The sequence below is a fragment of the Cinclus cinclus genome, chromosome 8 (genome assembly GCF_963662255.1).
Source record: "Cinclus cinclus chromosome 8, bCinCin1.1, whole genome shotgun sequence".
Taxonomy (NCBI): Eukaryota; Metazoa; Chordata; class Aves; order Passeriformes; family Cinclidae; genus Cinclus; species Cinclus cinclus.
Window position 1 is genome coordinate 25,074,030 of NC_085053.1, and position 25,419 is coordinate 25,099,448.

The following is a 25,419-nucleotide window of genomic DNA, read 5'->3' on the forward strand; positions in this document are numbered from 1 at the left end:
GAGTCAGAACAGAGGCTACATCCTCCCCAGTAACCAGCACCCACCACAGTCTGGGGCTTCATCACACCTGGTAAAGGAAAGACTTCTTCTTCCTTGCTGTTGACTGTCACATTGTAACACCTACACTGTGTCATTTTGCACCTTGTTTGGGGTTAGGTCAGCCTTGGAGACATAATAATCCACTTGCCAGCCCTGTGGTTATGGGGGATGCTATATTCACACACATACACATCTCCTTTGCAAAAGTAGACTTTGGAGAGGAAGCCACCAAGAATGAGATAAACAAAAGTCACCCTGGGAAAGGGAAAGGGGAAAAAAACAACCCACCCACCAGGTACCACAAGAGAAAGGGACCTTGGGCAGACTAGGATGTGTCATTTATTAATGAATAATGAATGTTAACATGAAGCTTAGTGCTTCCTGCTGGCAGCTAGAAATAGGAACAAACAGGCAAGCAGCATGAGTCACTGGTTAAGACATGGAAAAGATGTGATGTCATGAAAAACCTGTGAAGATTCAATTGCTGCCAGGAGCAAAATAACACCTGGTTCCTTCAGAACTCAGCTCTGATCAAAATGCTCCAGTTCAACAGATGATATTAGGCATTTTTTTTTCTCTTATTATTTAGTGCTCCCACTGCCCGAGAGCCACTGGAACCTACTCAGACACATTCAGCTACCTTGAGAGACATTTCATTTCAGCAATAAGCAGGAATGCATCACATTTCTGATGTGAAAAAGATCCAACACAAAACCCCTGCCTTTTTTCATAAAATGCTCTACCCTTGCTAAGTGCTTTTTAAACATTTCTCCATTATGGCTATCTTCACTTCTACTCTTTAGAAGCAGTAAAACCAGCAGCCTTGGATAATTTCAGTATTCATCAGTTGCAGGAATTTCCCTTTTCCTATCCTATTTTACTTAACCTGCACAGAAAGTTCTACCACCCTGCTCTTTCTAACATACCTACCCTAAGTGCTCGCAAGGGAGGGGTAGAAATTTTTTGGAAAGAGACTTTTAATGCATGCAGAGTCTTGAAGAGCTCACCAGTCATCAGAGGCCTCGATCATGCCCAACACACAGGCTTTTGAAGTTGTTCCCTGTAACTCAGTGGCTAAGTATCTCTTCAGGTGAGGCACTGCACTTAATTTTCAAAGTACTTTTGTAAAATAAGCTTATGGACAAGCAGGAAAAGCTATTGTAGATTGACCTAATCCATCATTAAAATATTTCTGGTAGTAGGGAAACCCCCGCTCTTTTAACTTTTCTCAGCAACTCCACACCATGTAAGACAAAATGTAAATCACTGAAAATGCAACAGGGTGCATTTGCTCGGCAGAATGGAATTCCCACACAGGACTCAGGCCAAGGTACTGTGATTGACACCACTGCTCATGACCTCCTAAGATGTTAAAAATGTATTTCCATTTCCCCAGGTGCCTTGGGATTGTAGTGAAGATTAGCATCAGTTGCCCTTCCTGATCTGTCAGAGGGTAAGGAAGACTGGAACAGGACTGGCTTACCTATGAACCTTACCTGCTTTTCTCATCTTTTTGTAGGTTGAGTTTTTCAGTTAGAGTATTTAAAAGACAGTGGCTGCAAAGGTGAGATCGCATAAAGAGATACACACAAAGATTAAGTTCATTGTACACATTTCTTAAATCTCATAGAATTGAAAAGTCTTATTTTTCACTTCTTAGAACTAACATGAAGATCAGTCTTATACTGTTGATTCTTTCCGATCCAGCTACCTTGATAGAAAAAATAAAGAAATGGCAGTGATAAAAGTCTGTAGCATCCACACCAAATGCCTACTTCAAATTCCATTTCTTTAGCTACAAACAAACAGCAAAGTTCAAGAGGTATATGATGCATTTGAAAGCCCATCCACTGTGGGCAAGTGATAAAAGCATCACTGATGTGATAAAAAAACCAAATCAAAAACATCTAAGAGGCTGAGATCCCAGAGTAACTAGCATTTTGGGCAGTGGATGCATTATTAACTGGAATATATTGCCAGTTTTGCTAGATCCTTTTAGTTTCCCCACGTATATCCCTTAATTCTATTAATCAGCCCCTGTAAGAACAGCTGTACAACGCACAGATGTCTGAGCAGGGTTGGCCACTATAAGCATTATTAATTAGCTGCTCTTGAGAAGCTGCTAAATTAATCACAGCCATAGCACTTCAGAAGCAGCACTCACTCCTGAGAATGAGCCAGCGTGGACATCCTAACTAGTCCTGCAGGGCAAGGGATTGATGTGCTCCAGCCCAGGGCCACGGCGGGTGGGCACAGCTCATGCTAAACCGGGAGACGTGCAGCAGCACGAAGGGAGATCTCAACACGTTATGAATCGGCTGCCAAAAGAACAAATGCACAGTCTGAGGAGGAAGTGAAGTGATGTGCCGTACAAATCTGCCCGGATTCGGCAGCCTGGTTCTTTGACCTCGGAAGGAACAAGGACCGGTGAAGGGAATTAAGCATCGCGGCGCCATGGGGCTCCCTCCCCTCCACCGCTCGCAGTAGAACGGAGCAAATCCCCGCACCGAGAGCAGCCGAAGGAGAGGCGGGCAGACCTCCCGGAGCCCGTTCCCGGCTGATCCAATGTCATGGTAACCAGCAAGGGAGCGGGCAGCGCCAGGGGCTGCTGGCGGCGGAGCGGAGCCGGCTCGGCGCAGGGATGGAGGGATGCGCATCGCGCCGGTACCCGGGGGTGGTGCCCGGCCCCGGGCAGGACCTTCCTTAACTCATTTACAAAGCAATTGTTTCGGTGTTTACGAAAATCAATGACTTTGTGCTTAAAGACCTGTTGCAACCCCTAACTGGGGGGGGGGGGGGGGGGGGGGGGAGAAAGAAAACCACAACAAAAAAACCCAAAACCAACACAAAACCAAAAAAAAAACCCCAACTTGGTACTTTGCTAGGAGCATCCCTCCAAGGGCTGGTTCTTATCAAGGGAAGATTTCATTTTATTTAGGAGTGGATTAAGGCTAAATCCGGGACTCATACTTCACAAGAACCCCCTAGAGATATCATGTCAAGAGGGTCAATTCTAAGACAAAGTGTTCAGAAATTCTGGGAAAATCTCAGTGATATTTTTGAGATTAAAATGCCAAATTGAATTAAAACCATGAAGCAAGAACGTTTGCCTTAATTTGAAGGGCAGCAGCAAGACAAAAAAATAAAATAATCAAGCTTAATTTATATTAAAAACAACATGCCAATAAAAAGAAAATATAATATTCTTTTTATTCTTTAAAATCCTAATGTGTAATTTTTCAAGATTTGGTGGAAATTAAGAGTCGATCAGACAATTTTTCACTTTATTACCTCCCAAATTCGGAAAAAAGCCCCACTGTGAGCATTCAGGTGAGCATTAAGAAAAATATAAAGAAGGGTCTAGGACTCAAGAAGCTAGAATGAAAGCTTAAAGAAAAACCCAAGAACAATCTGAACCACACAAACCAGAAGATAAATAAAAAGTACATATCTTACTTCAGTGGAGTTTGAAATACATTTTCTAAATGTCAGAATTAGCAATAACATAGATTCCTGTCTCTCATGTGTTTTTGCTTGACAGAAATGTGCACACACTTTGAAAAGCAATGTAATAAATAGATTTGATACATTGGTGACATGTTTAAATTCACGAAATGTAAAAAAAAAAAAAAATCAAATGGAATTTGAAACTCTCCAAGTAAACCCACATCTCTGCTAAGAATATAAAGGAAGACTTTCAGCTAAAGAACAGCTATTTTGGAGTAGTCCGAAGCTTCTTAAAATAGAAGCTAAGAATTGAAGTGCTTTGTCAGCCACAACAGTACACGCATGATGATGCTCAAGTAATAGCACAAGACAAAGAAAACAATCTTTTGCCATTTACCATGATGTTTTCTATTACAACCACACAGATAAGATGTTAAAAGAGAAATTTTGTTGTGCAGCAGCTGCAGGCGGCTCCCAAGGCAGCCCAGGAAGCACCTCGGTGCAGAAGTGGTTACAGCTGATGTGTTTCTAGCTGTGAGGTCCATTTGAGCACTGTTTTAAGTTCACCCACCCATGTGGTGATGCTCCTTTCTCTTCTTCATTTGGAAAGAGAGCCATGAGCAAATACTCCTTGACACACATGTGAGATGTTTTACTGTTTGGTATTTTTACTGATCAATTCATCACCACCTCCCTGCTCTCGCTAAGCCCCACACATCAAGGTCCCAAGTAGCTGAAACCTTCCTGATGAAAAGCCCATCTTCATCTTCACCTTTTCACAAAGACAGAGGATAATGAAGGCAGATTTCCCAGCTGAAGAAAAGGTGTTGGCATTATAAAAAAGCAATATGCTGCTCCATGCCTCCTGGTTCACCTGTCCCCAGCCATGCACACCAGTGGGGCTCTGGTCAGGCTCCCAAGCACAGGCTGCTGCTTTTACCTAATAGCACCACTCAGTCCAGCCCAAATTTGGGGAGATGCCACTTGGGGATTGATATAAAATAAATCTTGAAGAACTGTAAGGTTCCATCTGCATCCAGTGACCTCAGCAAAGAATCCTGCATATGCAGGGGTCCTAACTTCTCTCAAGTGAGACTAAATATCTAGATAAGAGGAACACAAGACACAGCATTTTCCATGCGATCTGTTTCTCAGAACACAGACTTCAGCCCAAGGAAAGGAGTCTGTAAGAAAGCTGTTAATGACAACTCCAAACTGTCTTATTTAAAGCTAATAAAAATCCTACGAGCAACAGAGACAGCATGAGATCATATTTGTACAGAACACTAAACATGTGCAATGCTTTACACATCAACAAAAATACGGGGGCATTTGTCTTCATTATATTCTAGCAATTTTATATTACTATAGCTTCATAAAGTAGGGAAACTGCACAGCATTACTCCAAGCAAGCAAAGGTCTATCAACCAATCTGTAATTGAAGCAATCATAGTATCAGGCACAATACAAGCATGAGTTTATGTATTATGCTGCTTTCTGAATCACCCAGGCCCTCTGCCAGGAGAAAATTGAAATCAGACTCTCTGGACCCCTGGCTCAGTTCAGCAAAGGGAGCTGAACTACACTCCATTACCTCTCACTTCTGGAAACACTTCCCAGCTTAGGAATGAATTAATAGTGTTACACTGGGAAAAACACACACTGAAATATTTATCAAATGAAAGCAGCCTCCCTAGCAAGCAGTAACCTCTGGGCAGACTGTACTCTGCTTTCATGTGCAGCTGAGTGATGTGTCTGGAGAAGGTACAACGTTGATGTTTGGAGCAACAAACATTATTTACTGTGACAGAGATTTTAAAAGGGCTCTTAGGACTTGTTTTTTGTCCCACCCCAGCGCAAATCACTTCTCTGGAATGAAAGGGTGCAAAAGCAAACTTTACAGCAAAGCATAAATGAGCATAATTAGATCTGCCAGTGAGCTAAAGACATTTTCACTAAAGGGGACATGACTTCAGCAACAACATAACTGCTTTAAAACATTATGAAACTACAATTAAATTGACTGCACCTTCTGCCTGCTGCTATTTTGCCTTATTCTGACATAAAAGAATTATAACTCAACACAATTTTGGAGGCTTCAGAGCAGCAGGGGAAGCTTTGGTCTTGGCTGTCTGGAGCTTACCCTGCTGCTTTATCCCAAGATTCAGGCAGTGACAGTATCTGCCCGCTCTTCAGAAGAGAGTGATTCCTGCTCCCTCAGGGAACAGTCACTGTTTCACTGCTATGCTCGTATCACAAACATCACTGTCAGAAGAACAGAGTTCAGGGAACAAAATGTATCCCCATTTAAAGCACTAATAAAATTAATACAAAGAACTAAACGGAATGAAACAAGTCTCTTCACACGGTACCAAGATCTACTTTCTCCATCAATTTTTCCCAAGGGAAGTAATTTCCCTTGACCACAGCTTTTCTTTACCTCTTTCAAGTCAATTGAAAAATTATGAAAGCCAAAATAATACCCAAAAGTGTTTAGATGTGTTCTTTTGCTAGTTCTTCATATGGAGCCTGAAGTGGAAGACTTCATCCCTGTCCTACTAGGACAAACTGAGAGCTTCCATAACTCTCAGCCTCAGCCGGACCTTAGAAAATTGTGTAGTAACATCAGAGCTGATGTCTTGCTGAGAGAAGGGAACCTTCAGCTGAGAGAAGGGAACCCTAAAATCTAATCCTCAACAAGGAGTCTTTGCAAAGTTAAACAATTCTTTCTGCCAGCCTTCCTGATGCTTAGTGACTAAAAATTTTCTGGATTCTAGTTGTCCTCATTATGTAGGGCAAAAGTAAATATGCAGCAAAGTTTCATCCATCTTATGTACTCTTCCTGGAGTCAAACAGTCAGGCAATAAGAATTAGATGATAAAGAATAAACACTGTTCTAATCTCACAGTGTCCTTCCACATCACTAATGATACATCAAATCACCCTGCATTCATTAGGGCAGTTACATCAACAGGCAGAAAATGTTATATAAAAACTCTTAGATAAGAACAGGCAACATGTTTACCTCCTTTTAATTAGTGAGCAGGCAAGCTGCAGTCTATCTCCTGAAATGAGATGTAAACATAATTGACCTCCACACACACCCCTCTTTCAAAACAGCTTATTGACAGGAGCTGCAGGAACCACCTCACATCCACACTTGTCTTGCTTCAGTGCCATGTGCATGCTCTGCTCTTCAGAAAGGGAAGAGGTGGCATTTTCGTGTGGAAAGAAGAAAAATAGCAGGTATTCAAGGTGCACCTGGCAAACAAAGAGGTTTATCTCTGTGCCCATGAAAGAAAATGGGAGGGATGAAACTAGAAGTAGACTGGGACTTTTCTGGAGGGAATGGGGTCTGGAGGCAAAACAAGCAGCTTCCTTGGGCAGGGGCAGGTCTCTTCATCTGTGACAGAGATCAGCAGGTCTTCAGGCAGTCTCTCCTTCAAGCTTGAATGACTCTCTAAATCTGCAGTTCCCATGGTACTTAAAAACTACAGATGATAAAGTGATATTATTTATCCTTGTCACACTCAGTAAGACCAAAGAACTCTGGCTGATCTCACTAGGTCTAGGACTTGTACCCATTCCACTACTTAATTTTTTAAAAGGAGAGAAAACACCTTGGTTAGTTGTTTTGGTAATCATAGACCTCTGCATCTACTGGTGGGTTGGGGTTTTTTTGGTTGTTAGGGTTTTTACATCTTTGTGTAGAGTTTCTTCTGTCATTTCCAGGGCTTTGGCCAAACTCAGCAGACATAGAATAATGAAGAAATCAGGTAAAGTTTAAGAAATTCAAAGACAAAGATGCATTTGGTTCATGCATCCAAGAGACTCAGGTGAGGATTTGATGCTGTGTGATAGATGTTTCTTCAAGTTTTCCATTCTGTCAGCTTGTGACATAATCTGAATGTTGGACAATTCCATAGCATGGTAATGCAGATTTTAGTGCACAGACTGCACTGAGAATTATAACTACACTCTGGAGAAGCAGAGCTGTTGCCACTTCTATATCCACATGGTTACTGAAAAGCCATTTTGCAGACATACTTAGATTCCAGCAGGAATTGATGAAAATACAATTAATGAAATATTCTAATGAAAAGAGAGATACAATCACAGGCTTCACATTGTGTCCCAGTTAGACTGTGCTTAGGTCAGAATTCTCACGTGCTAATAGGATTGTTAAAGAAAGTGAGTAACTGAAGGAAAAAATCAACTGTGCAAAGCAGTAAAAATACTTTTAATTAGCATCTTTGTTTTGCTGAAGGGATCACAAGATTTCAATAGCAGTATATAACAGAGGGTTTGCAAACACATTGTTGTAATAAAAGTGGAAACAAGAAATTCAGAATGAATGTACTATATTAACTTGATACTGCCAGGGTAAACAGTTTTACAATCTTGTAAGGAAGATTAGGATCACAAGTTACCAGGATACCACTGTTCCTTCCAGCTTCATGTTTTCTACACACAATTGAATACTTTAACACAGACCTGTACTTTCTCTGCTGCAAACTCATTCATCCTGTTGAGCAGGAAGCTGCAATAAACTAGCACAGGACTTTTCAGAATTTCTTTGTTCACAGGAGTCACCAGCTGGTTGTTCATAATTCATCACAGTTTCCACAATTTGAAAGTGAAATAATTTCTGGGCACAGTTTTCCAATGTAACTTCAGAGAGAGCATCTGATCCAGATTTTGCTCCCAGGTACGCTGCTGTAGGAGCTGAGGTTTCCTGGGTTTGTCTGAGCTCAGCTGAGATTAGAAGCTGATTTTCCATTTCTCCATTTGCTCAACAGTGACAAATCCTGCCAATCACAGAGCAGGCTCCTGTCACTCCAGATGGACAGTGCTGGAGGGACAGCTCATAAAACCAGGAGAGAAAGCTCATCACAGGGTGTTAGAGCAGGGGACACAAGGGCATGAGCCAAGGCCTTTTAGGAGTCCTGCTGAGTCTTTGTGAGAACACTTCTCTCCTCACTGACCTTTGACTAGCAAGGATTTTCCTGCCAGTTACATAAACACCTAGCTCCCTACCTCCATGGATTACTTCTGGCCATTTCCAGTGCCATGAATCTACTTCTATCCCCAACTATCCTTGCAGAGAAGACCTGAATTTTGGGGTCATGTGAGAGACAGACATGACAGACAGCAGTACAAACCCATTCCAGAACTAGTTAGTATTCTTCTTAAGGAATGAAGAATTGATATATAAGAGGGAAAAAAAAAAAAAAGAAAAAAAAAAGCCAGCCTGGAGGTAGCTATTCATTTATACTGGAATACAGATTGGAGTATTACACTGAAATACAGATTGTTTTGGCCACAAAGAATTAGGTTTCACGGGTTCATATATAGAGTATGGTTAATTTGCCTTTACTGCCCACCTGCTTACCCACCTGAATGAAGACAGGTATTAAATTACAAACTATACCTTCCAAATATCATACACAAACTGGCTCAAGGACACATCCAGGAGGAGATATCACCCTGCTTCTTGACAGGAGCAGATTAAATACCAGTAAACCTTTTCCTGATCTTAGAAACTGTGCTCACATACCATGAATCACTCCTGCAAAACACACAGCAAAAGCAGAAAAGCCAGGTTGTGTCATTGTGTACCCAAGGAGAACACCCCACTTAGTAACAGAGCAACATATTATATGTCAGTGGGACTTTCTGCTTCTCAGGGGTGCCATCTCCTCTTCTCACACATCACAGTGCCTAAAGGTGAGAGAACTCCAGAGTCCCAAAGCAGCCTCACTGGCAGTACTGCCAGCTGTGCTGCCAACAGTGCAACAAGCACTCTGATCACCTTGGAGCTGCTCTGGGACAAAGAACTGCAGCTCTGACATTTGTGGGCTTATCTTACCTGTGAATTTCTTCTCCCTGAGCAACAACTTTGTGCCCATGCAGAAGGTGTGACCACACTGCAGATCCTCAGAGCAGGGCAAAAAGAAGCAGAGCTCCACTCCTCCAACTCAGGTTTAACACAGGAGGCTCCTGTTTACTTAAAATAAATGTTATTTATATGGCTCATCTTGGTAGCTGCACACAGGCAGTGTGATTACTCAAGTCCTGTAAGAGAAACATCATGCAGAGATGGCTGTGAAGTATCCCACTCTTTTTTCCTCTCCTGCAGCAGCTGTGTCTACCATGATTATTTGCATAAGTCACTAAGATCAGTTGCTATCAATTACTATGTGGTGGATTACCATTTAATGCTCTTATATAAATAAGATTTTATACCTCCTTGATGAAGTGGGTATTTTTGGCTAGGTGGAAATCACTCTGGGGTTTAGATACCACTCATGTCTGGAAAAGAGCAATGGAGCTGGGGAAGGAGCACAAGTGATGAGGAGCAGTTGAGGGAGCTGGGAATGTTGAGCCTGGAGAAAAGGAGACTCAGGGAGGACCTTGTCATTCTCCACAACTCTCTGAAAGGAGGTTGTAGCCAGGTGGGGGATCAGGCTCTGTTCCCTGGTAAAAAGTGACAGAACAAGGGAAAATGGCTCGAAGTTGCACCAGTGGAGGTTTAAATTGGATATTGGGAAAAATCTCTTCACTGGAGGGTGCTCAGGGACTGGAAGAGGCTGTCCACAAAAGTGGGGGTATCTAAAAGACAAGTGGATGTGGCACCTGGGGAAACGGGTTAGTGGTGGGCTTGGCAGTGCTGGGTAAACAGTTGGACTCCATTTTAGAGGTCTTTTCCAGCCTAATCAACTCCATGATTCCAAGTCTCCCATGAGCAGAAAAACTGAGTTGCTATGACCCAGCTTCATTTACTGACCACTTGGAAAGACATTTACTTCAATCCCTATTCATAAGGGTAGAACAACCAGCTCCACTGGTCTTAAGTTGTATAGTTAGAGTGATGCATGTTTGTTCAGCATTTGCAGGATCCCAATCTACATAAGTTGATATGACTTTTTGAGAGTGGGGGCGGAATAAATACATCAAGGTAGGTGTTCCACTTCTTTTCAAACAGCACCACTTCATACCTTGGCTGGCTTATACCCACACAAAACAACAGCAAGGTTTCCTACCTGTAACTGAATGCTCATAAGTATTTAGCCCCAGGTTTGAGATGTTGCACCCAATAATCCACCTTCTCTGAAAATCCTCCACTGTGATATTATGCTTTCTTCTCCCTAAGCAACATGTACACAAACATCTAAACTGAACAGACTCCAGTAAATTAAAAACTAACAAATCAATTTCAAAGACATTGGTCTGAGCTGGTCTCCTAGACCTCACACACCTCTAGTGAGCAATCTGCTTCTGAAACTTTTTAGATTTACCTCCTGATCCACAGCAGAAGCTTTCCTGAAAAATGGCTTGAGGTTTTGTACAGCTACCAATATTGCCCATTTCCTGATGCAAAAACTACACCTGACCTAGCTAGATACATTCAATCAGTCCTAATTTGTACTGACAGAAGAATGGGTTGTCAAGCAGCAATCAGAATAATGTACCTCCTCCTATTCACTACAGAGTAACCACTGAGAAAAATTTCAAAACAGACAACATTTTCTCCCCTCTTTTTCATGCATATGATACAAACATGTATCAGCTGAGCTAGAAATTGAAACAATCTTTTAGACATGCTGGATTGTTTCTCAGTACCATATCCTCATGTCAGTAATCAAAATCAATCAACTCAAATCAAATTAGTTCCCCATGTGTTCAGTTAAATGCATACCATATGCTGGCTGAAATGTATACCAAAGCAAGACGGCAGCTGTAGGAAGCTTCTTTCTGCAGCTCCATTTCATGGCAGTATTAGGACAGTTTCCATTAAAACACCAACATTTAACTGTTTTCAACCAGCTTTGTGTAGCTCCAAAGGAGCAATTAACTGACATGTTGAAATTAGTCACTAGTGATGCATCACAATACCTGCTGTCTCTGTGGGGTCCAATCAAGGGTTAAAGGAAGAGCTCAGTCTCTGATCAAACAGGACCTCTGAGAAATCACAATTCACCAGGCATACCCAGAGGCTCAGCTGTGGTACCATTTGCAAGATTTATATGATGGTATTTCGAGTCATCGCTTACTCCACCTAGCTAAACATCTGGCTGCTGTCAAATTGTCGAGGTATGCCGAGCTAGAATGCACCTGCTTACAATACCAACTACTTCTTAATATAATTGGTATTGCAGGAATGCTTAGGGGCCTTCATTGTGAAGCCACTGCTGAAAGGTTACCCAGGCTGGCCAAGCAGCACCTCCTCCAGCCACTGCTCAATTTCTCTGTGCAGGAGGGTCAGGAGCAAGTGAGCACCAAGGGGCTGCAGGAGCCACCACCCCAATCAGCACCAGGGCTGCCTCCTCCCCACTAGACCACCTACTCTGCATTCCAGGAGGCACTGGGCAGGCAGCCCTTCAGAGCCCTGTGTTTGGGTTTTATCCCACAGTTTAGCTGCAGAACCAATATCAAGTGTAAGACACAGACCCTCAGCATGCTCAGCATCCTGGGGCACCAGGTGAGAGCCGAACCACCTCCCTTCAGTGCACCCACTCCTCAGCTTCCCTCCTACAACTGCTCACAAAACCAGCTGTGATTGTCTGAACCTGGCTGGGAAGTGGATACATAGCCTGTTTTTATATTAAATGCATTACAGTTATTTTAACAGCCCTTTTCTATTCTGACTTCAAACAGCAGGAAACCTTTGCTTGCCTCTCCACCCTCCTTACTAGAAGCCTCAATTTGTATTTGATGAGATGACTTGTTTTTCTCTCAGCTGATCACTGTCATATAGCTAATCAAATGTGTCAAGCAAAGTATTAGAGGGGATTCATAAATGCTAAACCTCTAAGAGGCTTAGGAGTGAGAAACATAATCGAGTGTCACTGCTGGAGGCAGAAGAGTTGTTTAGGAATTCTGATAAGCATCAATTCAGCAGATACTAATTTTTATGCTGGTTAATCAGAAACAGGAAGTTTAAGGAAACAGAAATGCTTCTCTGTCTCTTTGCTCATTCACCATGGGGTAGAGGAATCGCCAGGGGGTACAGAAATCACCATGACAGCTCAGATTAGCAGCTGAAGTGTTTCAGCATCCTGTCCTGAACAGTACCAACTTCTGATCTTAACAGCGATCAGAAATGGATGTTTCTGCAAGAGATACAAAATTGCAGAGAAGTATAATTATGTAAAACTTTACATAAGTAACATAACAGGGGAAGGGAAACACTTCCCTAACTTACAAGCCGACTGCCAATAAACCAGCTTCTGGTGGACTATCTGTGCAACACTAAAATAGTCCAAAAACTGAAGCACTAAAACCTCTCTTCCTCCCACAAGCAGAATCAAGCAAATCCCCCAAACCTTTTTTTGTCCCCCACAGACTCTTAATTTAAAACTTTTTCTTAACCCTATAGGTGTAATTTAAAGGACCTCATCCCTCACAAGTTCCTTCCTCACTGATTAAATTGTACACTGTGACTTCCAGATGATTTCTAATCGTTTTTGGTCAGAAGCCTTAGAATTCTACTGCCAGCACATACATCAGACACATTATCTCCTGTATCAGTGGCTAATACATTGCCAGCCACATTATTTGTCATCACTGCCCACTTCTTCCTTTCAGTGGACCAAGGAGTTATGGCAGAAAAAGGACTGCAAAATGATGGGGTTTGGTTTCCCCTTCCAGAAGGAGGCTGTAAAGGAAGCCTGAGCCCTGAGACAGGCTCACTCTGGTGCCTCCCCTCCCCGAGCTGGCAGCAGCACCAGCCCCTGGGGCTGCACTTCTTTGTTATTTCTATTCAAAGAACGGTGTGCACACTCTTCAAGAGCCAGAACTTCTTCCCTGCACTCTCCTCAGCATCAAAGCAAAAGCACATTTTGCACCGAGTACCCAGCTGGACAGTCCCACTTCATTACCTTCCCACTGAGCTCCTGCTGGCTACTTACAGGCAAATCCAGCCTATATTTAATCTCTAAATTTGAAGGGATATTTCTTGTTTATTTTCATACTGGCCTTGACTGCAATATTTCATATCCAGATACCTGCTGTGCCACCAATTTGAAAACTAACTTCCCACAGAAATCTGTCAAAAGTTCTTCACAGCATCAGGAAGGCACCTCAGCACAGCAATACAGACACCTGGTGAAGGCATTCCCTCTGCTGCCCTAATCCAGTTAGCCAGAATCACATTACCTTGCTCCTTCAATACCTCTGGGCTCACTTCAATTCACTTTGGTCTCTCTGAACTTGACACTATTGTATCTGCTGCAGTAAGATCCTCTAGAAAAGACAGCTTGATTTGAAAAAGGGCTAAACATCTTTAACTCCTATTTCACCACTGGAAACATACCTTTGGTAAAAACACATCTAGACTCGGAGTGATCACTGCAGCACTAATAATTAACAATTGGATGCAGGCTTCCACTGAACAGTCTGAATGGAGGTAGGATAAAGTAGTCAACAAGTACATCAGTTATCTGTCAATTTTGAACTGCTGCACTCATTAAAGGCAAAACATGCACACACATAAGAACATTCTGCACTGATAAGCTAACAACGAATAACTTCCCTGTAGTTTGCACAAAATAAGTATCTCTTTCCTTTAGTCATTTCTTGCATACTTCTCACTGCACCTATAGGAATTTTCAATAGCACCATCAAATCAATATGGATATGCAATCTGCATGCATTTAACTTCAAAAACAGCATTACTAACAGCTTTCTACAAGATAAATGTTTCATGTTATCAAAATAATTCATAAGACATATTGACTTTCATGACTCCTTGCTACTTTCAAAATTCTGCTCTCTGCTAGAGACAATCAAGAAAAATCTCTAAACAGGCTCATCACAGTCTTCTGTTCATTAGAAAACCCCATACTTTGCAATGTCAGTTTGAAGGAGGAATTCTGCAGAAGTAGGGCTGGAAAACTGAATTATATTACAAGCTGAAAAAGCAGAAAGCATGCTGCCATTCATTTTTGTCACTTCCAAGCAATTTTGTTTGAATCTGCTGAAGGCAAATTTCAGTGTAAAGTATGAAAGCTCAAGATCATCTAGTTACTAAGATGAATGTCTGTTAAGTCTTCAGTTGGGACTACAGCCTTCATTTATAAAAACACAATTTCTCCAACAACAACAGAATTAGCATAAGTGTGTTTAAGTCCTGCTCACAGGATCTGCCAGCCATATCTTCTTTCTTGTTTCAATCTGAGATTGACGTCAGCAGCATTCACAACCTTTTGAGAACTCATTCTCCAGTTTCTACTTAATTTGATGTCTCAGAACATTTCTATGACTCACAAAATTTGCTGTTTGCAGCTTCAGGGCACAAAGACGGAAAGAAATCCAAAGGGGGAAAAAAAAAAGATTGCATTTAGTGTAGTAAAATAATAGTAAGGGAGAAGAGACAGATAAAATATAGTCAGGTGCTATTTTTGGCAATGGTTGTTTAGTAAAGGAAGCAAATCTTCGCTTTCATTACTCAATAAAACAAAGAAACACAATTTTCTGTTCAATTCATTACTCAAGAGTGAATTAAGAGATCAATCATAAGAGCAAAGTTAAACTTACAGGATTTTGCAGCTACCTGTGGGAGCTGAGTGACACTTTGGGGCTGCCAAAGCTAAAAACTAAGGCACCAAGACTCTCAGGAGAGGACAATTCTTCACACAGGACACACTCCTGACTCTGAAAGAGAGCTTCTCTGGGGTCAGAAGGCCCTGCTAGAAACTGTTCCAATTCAAATTAAAATTCAAAGGGCTACCTGTGCTGGGCAGAACTGTAAAACTCAGAAAGAGCTCGTTTTTTTGGAGTAGAAAGTAATCACCAATGGCATTCCTGAAAACCCCTGATCCTTCCTCTGCACACAGACAGGTGTCCCACATCCTCTGGATGAAGGGAAGACCAATTAATTTGGAGAGCTGGATTCCTGATTGCATCTCACAGGGAGACTACTGGAAAGCTTCCATTCTCTCAGCTGAGGGGTTCTAGTTCCAAACCCGTGTCTTTGCCAAGTCCTTCTCTGTGAAAAAATGAACTATCCCTCCTGTTCTGAAGAGAGAACACTGGTTATATGAATCCCTCAAGCCTTGACACAGTCAAACTAATACTCTTATTGTTATTAATCAAGACTTTAATAGATGAGATCTTAAAATTAATATGTCTTGGGAATCTTTTCATTTTGAAAATGAAGATCCAGTGAGTCATGGCTGCAAAAGTCACTCAGCATCTCCCTTTGAGGGACTGTTTTGAACAAGTACTTTATTGAGCAGACAGATTTTAGCAGAACACAGCAGACTCACCTGTGGCATGAGGGCAATTAAACCTTTATCAATTTTTTTAATATCTGTAAAATAAGTAGACAAGAAGTGAAAGATCTCCTTCTATTTCCTGGTAACAGTCGCAGAGTAGTTAGCAAATCTGATAGTCTGGATTTATTCTCAGCTTCCTTCACAAAAAATATAGTAAGAAAAGAAATCAATGCTACAATTCTTCTTGGCCACATAGGCTGTATCTTAAAAAAAAGAAAAATGAGAGAAAAGATAAAGAGGGCTATTGCATGGATTCTGACATTATAACCAACAAAGCAAATACCACCTGTTCTCTGCCTTTGTACTAGGTGATAAAAAGCAGTTTGGTTTTGTATCAGGTTTTTGGTTGGGTTGTTGTTGCTTTTTTTAAAGTCTGTATTTTTTTAATCATCAAACTGACTGCAGTGTCTCTCACAGATATAGGGTAATGTAACATTACTTGGAGGATGCATTCTCAAGCAGAATAAACAGCTGCCATTCCAGGGACTTGAAGACTCTGAAGAGTGTAGCTGGAGTAAAAGGGATACACGTTTGATATTTTCAGGACCAGAGTGAGTAAACACCTTTCATGCAGTTAATGGAAAATAAAGCCATTCATTTCCTTCTGTTTGAGCACTGGGGGTTTGCAAATGCTAAGGCAGGTGGCTACCTTGCCATCACTTAGCAACATCAGGTTTTGACACAAAACTCCTTCCTGGTCTCCCAGCCAGATGGGCAAGGGAGGATTCCCACAGCCCCTGCTACAGATGGGACAACTGACAAATCACTTTGAGCTGGCATTGCACTGATGCAAAAGTGCTGCTGTGCCCAACTTTCAGCCAGATTCTGCAAGTTCCACCCACTCAGGTGAAATTTCATGTTAAAGCAGTAAATATCTTGTAGACCAAGACCACTTTCAGATTTAGGTGAAAGAGTATTGAAATCATAGTTTTGCCATGACAATGGTGTATTTTTACTGTATTTGTCCCTTTAGATTTCCTGCAGTCTCTTGAATACTAAGCAGCTCCTATGCATATTTATATCAGAATTTTAGCAGAAAAACTGAAGTCATTTCAAACATTTCCAAGACTTCAGAACCACGGCCACAGCTTTGAACATGCTAATGTGGCATGTGCAACTCAGAACATAGAAAGTACATCACAGAGCAGGACTTTATGCAGATTCTTCCCTTGCAAGAGTTTGCTTTTCCCTAAAATCAATAACCAGCACAAGTGGAAGGAAATTATTAATTTTACCCTTCAAAGTCCCAAAAAATTCAAGACAGACTAAACAGGTCTCACAGATTTACCTCTTTAACATCTTTGCAGTAGTTACTCTTCCTGCATGCTGTTTTCAAGATGAAGGACACACTTCTAAAAGAGATGATCATTTTAGCTAGGATAAGGCACCTTAAATAGGTGTGGGTTTGCAGCAGTTGCATAATTATACTACAGCAGTCAGAATGAGCATCAGTACTGCTCATCTGAAGCTCTGAGTTCCCATAATCAGCTAACACATTAAAGTCCCTTTTGCGCTTCACTCTCACACTTAGTAAAACAACCTAGGGAGGGGGTTTGGTGAGGAAGGGTATATAAAAACAGTCTGAAGAGCTTTGACAAATGCATACCATACCCCCTTCCACATCTCAGGAAGGCCAGACACCAACCACCTCCCAGGAAGGTTGGAATCCACCTGGAGTTCACACAGACTGAAACTTCTGTGACAGAAATTCCAGCTCTCCTGGGATTGTTGCTCCTTGCAAGCCAGTGTTTATAGCACTTCTCTTTGATGTTGTTTTCCACTGTAATTAATGATTTCATTAAAGGCACTGGGGTTTTTCTTTTCATGGTCCTGTTTCGGTTCTACACAAGTTTTGCCCCAGTTTTCACTGCACTCTCTTGCTCCCTTCAGGACACATCAAGTACTGCACAGTGGAGTTGTCTGCACACGCCCTCACTTGCCAGAGGCAGGACTCCAGAGGTGGAGGGAGCACAGCAGAGTCAGCTGCAGCTGTGCTTGAGCTAAGCCAGGCTTGCTGCAAGCCCCATCATGCTGCACTGAGCACAACCCTCCTTCTTTCAGACAACCTCCCCTCAGTGCCTCACTACATTGCTGTCACAGTGCTGGTGGTTCTACAAACCAGTGAGAGCCAAGAGAGGGTAGCAGAAGCATAGAAGTTATTATGGTCCATCATTCAACTCTTGTACATGAAAGACTTGAAAAATGCATTCCTTATTACCCTTGCTTGCTGTAAATTTCCAGTGCTATTATTCCATGTAATTAAGTGATGCACCTGTGTGTTTTATCACAGTCAGAGTATTTCTTCTGCAAAAAGCAAACAAGAATTCCTCATTTTTCCTCAGCTCAACTTGCTCACTCTTAGGCACAACTCCATGATATTAAATGTTATGACAGTACTCTGCAGGAACTCACCTTGCAGTTAGTGCAAAAGTGCTTACAAAGGTGCCCTCTAACCTCTCCAAGAACAAGCTGGGGTGCACAACACAGAGACAAGAGAAAAATATGTGAAAAGTGGCACAGCCTTACAGAAATATATACAGCATGAGGTTAAACTGCAGAGCAAGAAAGCAATTTAGCACTTGGTGGTAATTCTAATGAAAATGTGTTTTTTAGCCTTTCAGAGTTAAAAAAAAAATCCAAAACACATTTGATGGGAGTTATTTCTCTTTCTTCCCTCAAAAAGAAAAAAAAAAGGGACTTGCAGTCCTTGGTAAAGGACTTCACCTGGACTTATCAAAGCTGACTCATGCCAGTCTACCACAATTTGGCACTTGGAGCACTTGCTTCCTTCACAACTGGGCAGGCTTGGTGCCTGCTGGCAGCCAGCAGAGCAGGATGCAGTTACCATGGCACTGGAACACGCAGCAACTTCACAACTGCCACAACAGCAACACCGACCAAGGGACCCACGGAGGGGAAGCAGCAGGTGGATCTTTGAATAAGCACAGGCAAAAGCAAAAACAGCAGTAGGGTGAGTGTTCTGCCTCGTAAACATCCTCTGCACAGGTCCCCTGTACGTTCTGTTTTATTGCTCTGGCTGCAAGGACAGCAGAGGGACAGTAAAACCTGGTAGCACCAGGAGCATATGTGCACACACGGGTCCACGCACGCCACTCTCTCGCCATGACTTCACCCTCTAGCACTGCTGCAGATGTCTGGATCAGTTTGTCAGAGCAACAAACCAGCCAGAATCTGGCTGAGAAAATATCACCAGCGAGCCTTCTTTGAGTAATACACAAAGTTTAATCACTTGAGTCACATATCACATGAAGGTACTTCAGTTAATGAAGCACAGCAGCTCATAACACAGTGTTTATCTGCTGCACTTACACCTGCTCCCCTCAAGTTTCAAACACTCCTGCCACCTCCTGTTTCAGCTTCTAACACAAATTAGTAGCGAAGCAGAGAGTATCTGATGAGCACAGAAATGGATGCAAAGCAGGACTGGCAATAATAGAGGAATTTTCAAACAAGATGCAAATGCACAATAGAAGCACAGGAATCCATGTGTGAGCTGAGCAGGACACTTGGGACTGGCTGCTCCATTTGGATAGAGAAACATCTTAGCAATGCTGCAAACCCAGACTGTAGCAGAAGCAGAGGAAGATACACTGGGATGCTCAGGGTACACTTTTGCACTGCAGTGGAGTAACCCATGGCCATAAAATGCAAGGTGCTAAGCTGCCATTGGAAGATACACCTGACCCCAAACAGGTTTTATGTTTCCTACTTTGTCACTAGTGTTTGCTGGGCAGCCAGAACAGCTCACCAGAAATCTGGGTTGAGATCAGTGTCACCTGGTAAACATTACATTGTTCTGCAGATGGGAGAACCTAACCAGCAAACCAGAGGCCTCCCAGTTCTCCACACTGCAGGAATGTGCTGCTTTTTTGTCCAGTTTCTGGTACTTCTCACAAATGTTTCCTTCTGTCTGCAGAGTCCAATGCTTCCAATGCAACAGAATACAGAAAATCAGTGCTTATCTCTGGGAGCTCAGTTCATGCTGTTTAATTAATCAGGATGATGTTGAACAGCTGGACAACAGAAAATAAATCACCAAGTTCATGCTGCTAAATTCCTTTCTACTCCACTTATGTTATAGGGTACAATTTCTCACACCTGAAAAATATTTTGAGGGGTTTGGATTTCATTTTTTAGTTCTAAAATTGGCCATTCAGGTACTCAAGTGTTGTATAAACATGACACTGCAGTAGACAATGCATGAAAGCTATAAATGTGAATAAGCACAGTAGTTTTTTTTCTCATCTGACCAAATGTGACACAGTTTAAGTACATGCTCACTCGAGACAAACACTATGAGAACTCATAATTCCACCCACTGTGTTATCTCATAACTGATCACAGTGCCACCCAGCATATTTAAATATAGAATATACCCAGTCATTATGCAGAAGATAAAATAGTGAACAAAAATCATAATAAGGGTGACTCTGATGAGACAAGGACAACAGGAAAAAGTTTTGAGGCACATGTGTCTTAGACCTTATATAAAATGACTACAAAATATCTATTCCGACTTACTAGTAAAAAAAAGCAGTAAATGCAAAATGTTGGGAGGCCAGCAATTCATTTGTCCTCTCAAACCTTAACTGCCTCATAATATCAAGTGAATAATTTCCCTTGAAATTTCCCATGTACTGGACAAACAGTCAGCATAGGTTCATTTTCTCTAGGAAAGGTCCAAACCTTTGAACGACCAACAGCTCTTTATCAACAAACACACACTCAACACTGCCCCTGGATACAGCCTGGTACCTCTCAACACAACGTTTCATTTTACTGAAATGCACAACACAAGGCCTCCAAGGGCCCAGTAACTCTGCAAAGATGGAGAACAAAGAGTGGTACTACACCTGCAGTGAGAGCAAATCCAGTATTGTCAGCAGGGATAACTGCAGTGGTATCAGAGCTTAGACTGAAGTTGAAATTTGGCCTTCACTGTAATGCAGAGTTATAATGAGATAACAATGAGATTGTGGAGATTAACTATAAACAGAAATAAACCTTCCACGTCAACAGTTTGACTGCAAACACAGCAATGCCCTGCTCAGCAAGCTTAGGCTGTTCAATAAATTCAATAGTGAGTGGGGTAACTGAACCACCAGAGCCTTATTTGTTAAGTTTTTATTTCCCTCCTTTCTATCACCCTTGCAACTCTAATTTTAAAGCCCACTCAGAGTGGCATGAGCACCAAGTTCTTCTCAAAGCATAAGTATTATTACTTGAGACATAACCAAGACCTTGGAATTGAATTACAGACACTGTTATTGCATCTCTTCTCCAGTCAAATATTCTGCATTGTATTTAAGCACGAGAAGCAGTGCTTTACATCCACTCACCCACAATGATTTTCATTCCTGGGACCCAGTAAGTCCTTAATGCTGCAAATAAAATGCAATCCTTGACTCTTACAAGGATCAACCTGTTCATTTCACTATCATGAATTTCTCCATTTTAGTTCTTCATCTAAACAGCAAAACAAAGAATTTCACAACTGTGAATCTATAAAAGCAGAATCAGGCCCATTAGTGATTTAGAGGCACCCATCACTATCACATCTCTAAGTTTAATTACTGAATCTTATTAGCTCTTTCTTTAGAAACAAGTTTTGTGCAAGCATTGAAGCCTAAAGTCAGTGCTTGCAAGGAACTTAGCAAAGCTATGTCATGAATAGGATGCCTTGGGAATAGATTACTCTCTCATCTGAAATGCATAATTAGCTTTTGGTTAAGTGTGCAATTAACATTAAAATTTACAATCAAATATGACGGTGTTCTAATTTTACCTCCTGTAAATGAAAAAAGGAAAAAAAAAAGGCAAAAAAAGAACTCAGTTGCCAGTGTTACTTCCTTGAATCCCTTCCCTAAGAGGTGAGCTGCTCAAGATCATCCTGTCATCCAGGCGATGCCTGATACAAAAAGCTTTTAAAAACACTGTGTATTTGCCTTCTGGACAGCAACACAGCAGGGGGGGTTACTTTGGTTTACACTTTTCTGTTTTGTAGTGGTAACTGCCACTCAATATAATTAGCAGTTGTCATATTTTTTTTTTAAAGATCCAAAAAACCCAGAGCAATACTGCTTTATACCCTCTCCCCAGCTGTGCCTGAGAGCTGTAACATGTCTCAGACATCCACTAAAGCCAATCTCACACCCCAACAGGTTTCAGCAGTTAAGCCACAGAGACATTTTTGTTAATGAGAAGGAAAAAACCTTCATCACAGCAGTTTAATTCTGATAAACAGCTCCTTAAAAGAAAAATCATACTGCAGTCTAAATATGCTGTCTCTGTCTGAACATCACAGCCTTTCTGCCTTTTAACCTGAAGTTAAATTTAATCTCTCTTGTTTTTACAAGGGGGATTGAAACTACTTTGAACTGTAACATCAGCTGCCAAACCCTGTATTTAGTTATGTCTATTATTCATCACATCTATGTTGAGAGTCCCTTGTGTAGGGTGCTGCACGAAAATATAATGGAAATGTAATCAAATTCCTCACACAAAGTATGTATTGGGTGGTGTGCAAGTGTTTGGGGCTGAACCCTGCCAATGATTTTCTATCAGTTAATTTATGTGACTGTGCAAAAAGTTCATGTAATGAGCCCAGACTGGGCCAGCACAAAGAGCCAGAGGCTGCCCCTCAGCAGCCCCCCTCGATGCCACATTGCTCAGGAGTTCTGCTGCCATTTTCACCACTATTATTCCTCACCAGTAACAGACACACAAATGCACAGAAGGGAGAAAAAGAAATCTCACCTTGCTCTTACCTAAAACTGAAATCACTTTTATTCATTCACCCTGCTTCCATCTGGATCTGGACAAAGTGGCCCTCTCTAGCTGCTAGGCAACCTGAACTCTGCATTAAGTATTAACTGTTTGCATTTGCTAAGAATATAATAATGCTACTTTTGAGATTTATTTATAATAAAAAAACCATACCTAGCTGAAAATATAATAGTTTTCCTGCAGTAAACAGTAATTAGCAACTCTGGGAATACAAAACTTGGTCAAGAAATGCAGAGAGATATTATAAATTGGCTCCTTACAACCCAATCATAAGGAAGATGCTTTATATGAAAGTATTATTACAAATGGCAGTGGCATAAAAAAATCTAATCCAAGAATTGCATTTATGTAGATATGTAAATATCTATATAATACATTAATATATTCACATAAATAATGTTTTAAATGAGATATTAAATTACTAAGCCTCATCCAACTACAAAACAAATGTTCTCAATAAAGTTAATTTATTCTGTTAAGACAACACCACCATTCCTAAACAAGACAGAAAATATTTGAAATTAAAACACAGTCAACTGATCTTGGAGTTCTTTAAAGAAAGGGGGAAAAAAGCCAACAAAACATTACTTCATAAACCCATCTCTGAACCATTTTACTGTTTCCATATGCAGCAGCAGTGCTGTCATTCTACCTTAAACCTTAAAAACATCATGAATACCTCTGCTATGTCCTGCTCCTCTGACGCTAAAGAGAGATTCCTTTCAAGTCTTTTCAAAGCAGATAATTTCCCAGACTGCTTAGTCACAAGTACAACTGATTACTAAAATATCAATTTGGGTGATTGAGTCATTAATGTCAACAAAACAAGAGGCCCACTAATGACACCAAAATCAAACAGAGGACCACTCTCTCCTGATCATTCCATATGACAGCTTGTCAAATCCTGATTCACAAAATACAGACTTCCTCAAACTCAGCACAAACACAAAATGTCTGACTTTAAAATGCTCATCAACTTCTGCTGGAGAAACAAAACCAGGAATCAGGCCAGAGAGACATTTACTAACACAGCTGTCAGTCTTTACCTGCAGCTGCTTGGCCCTTGAAGCAGCAGGAATTTTTCTGAGCTTTAAGACAATACAAGGAACTCTTTGCAGCTGGGTCCTGCACCTAAATTCTGCTCATCTGTTCAACACAGGCAACAGGCAATGTAAAGAAAGTCCCACTGATCATGGATCTCTCTGGATCACAGCACAGCAGTAATAACTTCCCTCTCACCTTGAGACTTGCAGAACACAGAACAAGGTTGTTTGGCACAGCCTTTGAGAACCTCCAGTCTGCTACAGCTGCGCTCACATCAGAGCTCCACAAGCACCCCTGAACTGAAAAAACCCTGGGTCTGTGGAGAAGAGAACTTCAGAGGTTCCTCAAAGTGCTTTTCTCTGAATTTTAGAAAAATACTTGAAGTGGTTAAGTCAAACACTTGTACCTTCTTCTTCACTTAGTTTCACATTGAACCTCATTCAGATCAGGCTTAATGCCAAGCTTAGGGGGAGCATAATTGATAAAAAAAGTCAACATAACTGGAAAATTGTAAGTCAGAGCAAAGGGTTCAATGGAGCCACAGAGCCCCACATTCCTGGAAACTAAACAGCAGCTGTAAAATTTTTTTTACAGTAATTGGAAGACAGGTTGGTATGTTAACTCTTCCTTCCTACACATAGGAACTCATAGTTTTGGTATGCTAATGGACCCCACTATTACTTCATGTAGCCTGGAGAGCGCATTGAAATGACAAATATAACCTCAGGACAGGCAGGAGACAAACAAGTTCAAATACTATGGTTTTGGGAGAGGCACACAGTGTTTTTGTCAAGGTCCTTGAATCATGACTCATGTCAGTGATCCATGAAAAAAAGAGAGAAAAACAGAACACAAGTTACTCTGGAAACTATCTAACACTTAGGTGTACCTTTTATTAAAAATAAACGTTGAATCAGCAGTGTTGTTGGTTTCTCCAACATTACAGGTCCTACGGATAGCACCCTCTGAGGAATCCACCTGACATCTCTTTTCATAAGAAGCTTAACGTTATTAAAGACCTTTTTGCCCCAAAGCCCTCTAACAGATTTAATTAAGATTATTGCTTAATTCACTTTAATCACAGTATCTTTGGGAAAAAATCTAATATTTTATGGTGTTTTTTGTCTTGCTTTTACACAACTTCTTAGAAAATTTCATGTTCCAAAATTCAGAAAGACCAACTAAATGGAAATCATGTTTAGTTGCTTATAGGGCCTGAAGTAAAAAAGTTTTTATTGCTAAAACCCTAAATTAAATCAATCTATTTCATATCAGGTGACTTACCTTACTTTGAATGTCAGGATTTTACAACATGAAAAGGATCTTTTATTAAATAAATTTGTTGTACATTGTACCCAGCAACACAGAAATAAAATGAATCATGTAGTTGTAGTACAAAAAAAAGCATCTCATTTTAGATCTCACTATTCAAGATCACCATAATAAATAAAAAACACAGATGTGATTACTGTAATTTTACATTTAAATGCAATTATTAAAGAATTATAAATCAAGTGTATGTAGATCAATTAGAAGATTAAGGTCTTAGGGCAGAAACTGGGGAGAAATGGGCTGCTGAGCAGGGACATGAGTCACAGGAAGATACAAGTATCTTATGAAGAGGCCATAAAGTGATAGTATGAGTTGTGTGGAGGGTTCATTCAAATGTAGAGCAGCTGTTTAGACCACATCAGGACCCTCAGCAGCCGAGTGAAACAGTAACAAAAGAGAACTCTCACAGTTTACTGCAGGGACACAAAGGTCCAGCCACACGGAGCTGCTGAACTACCAAAATCTACATCAA

At 41.1% G+C, this 25,419-nt stretch overlaps 1 protein-coding gene across 4 annotated transcripts in view; it reads right to left on the reverse strand.

Moving 5' to 3' along the window:
* Positions 1–25,419, reverse strand: part of RAB3B (RAB3B, member RAS oncogene family) — a 50,733-nt gene that overhangs the window by 14,731 nt on the left and 10,583 nt on the right. The gene's annotated exons all lie outside the window — the stretch shown is intronic.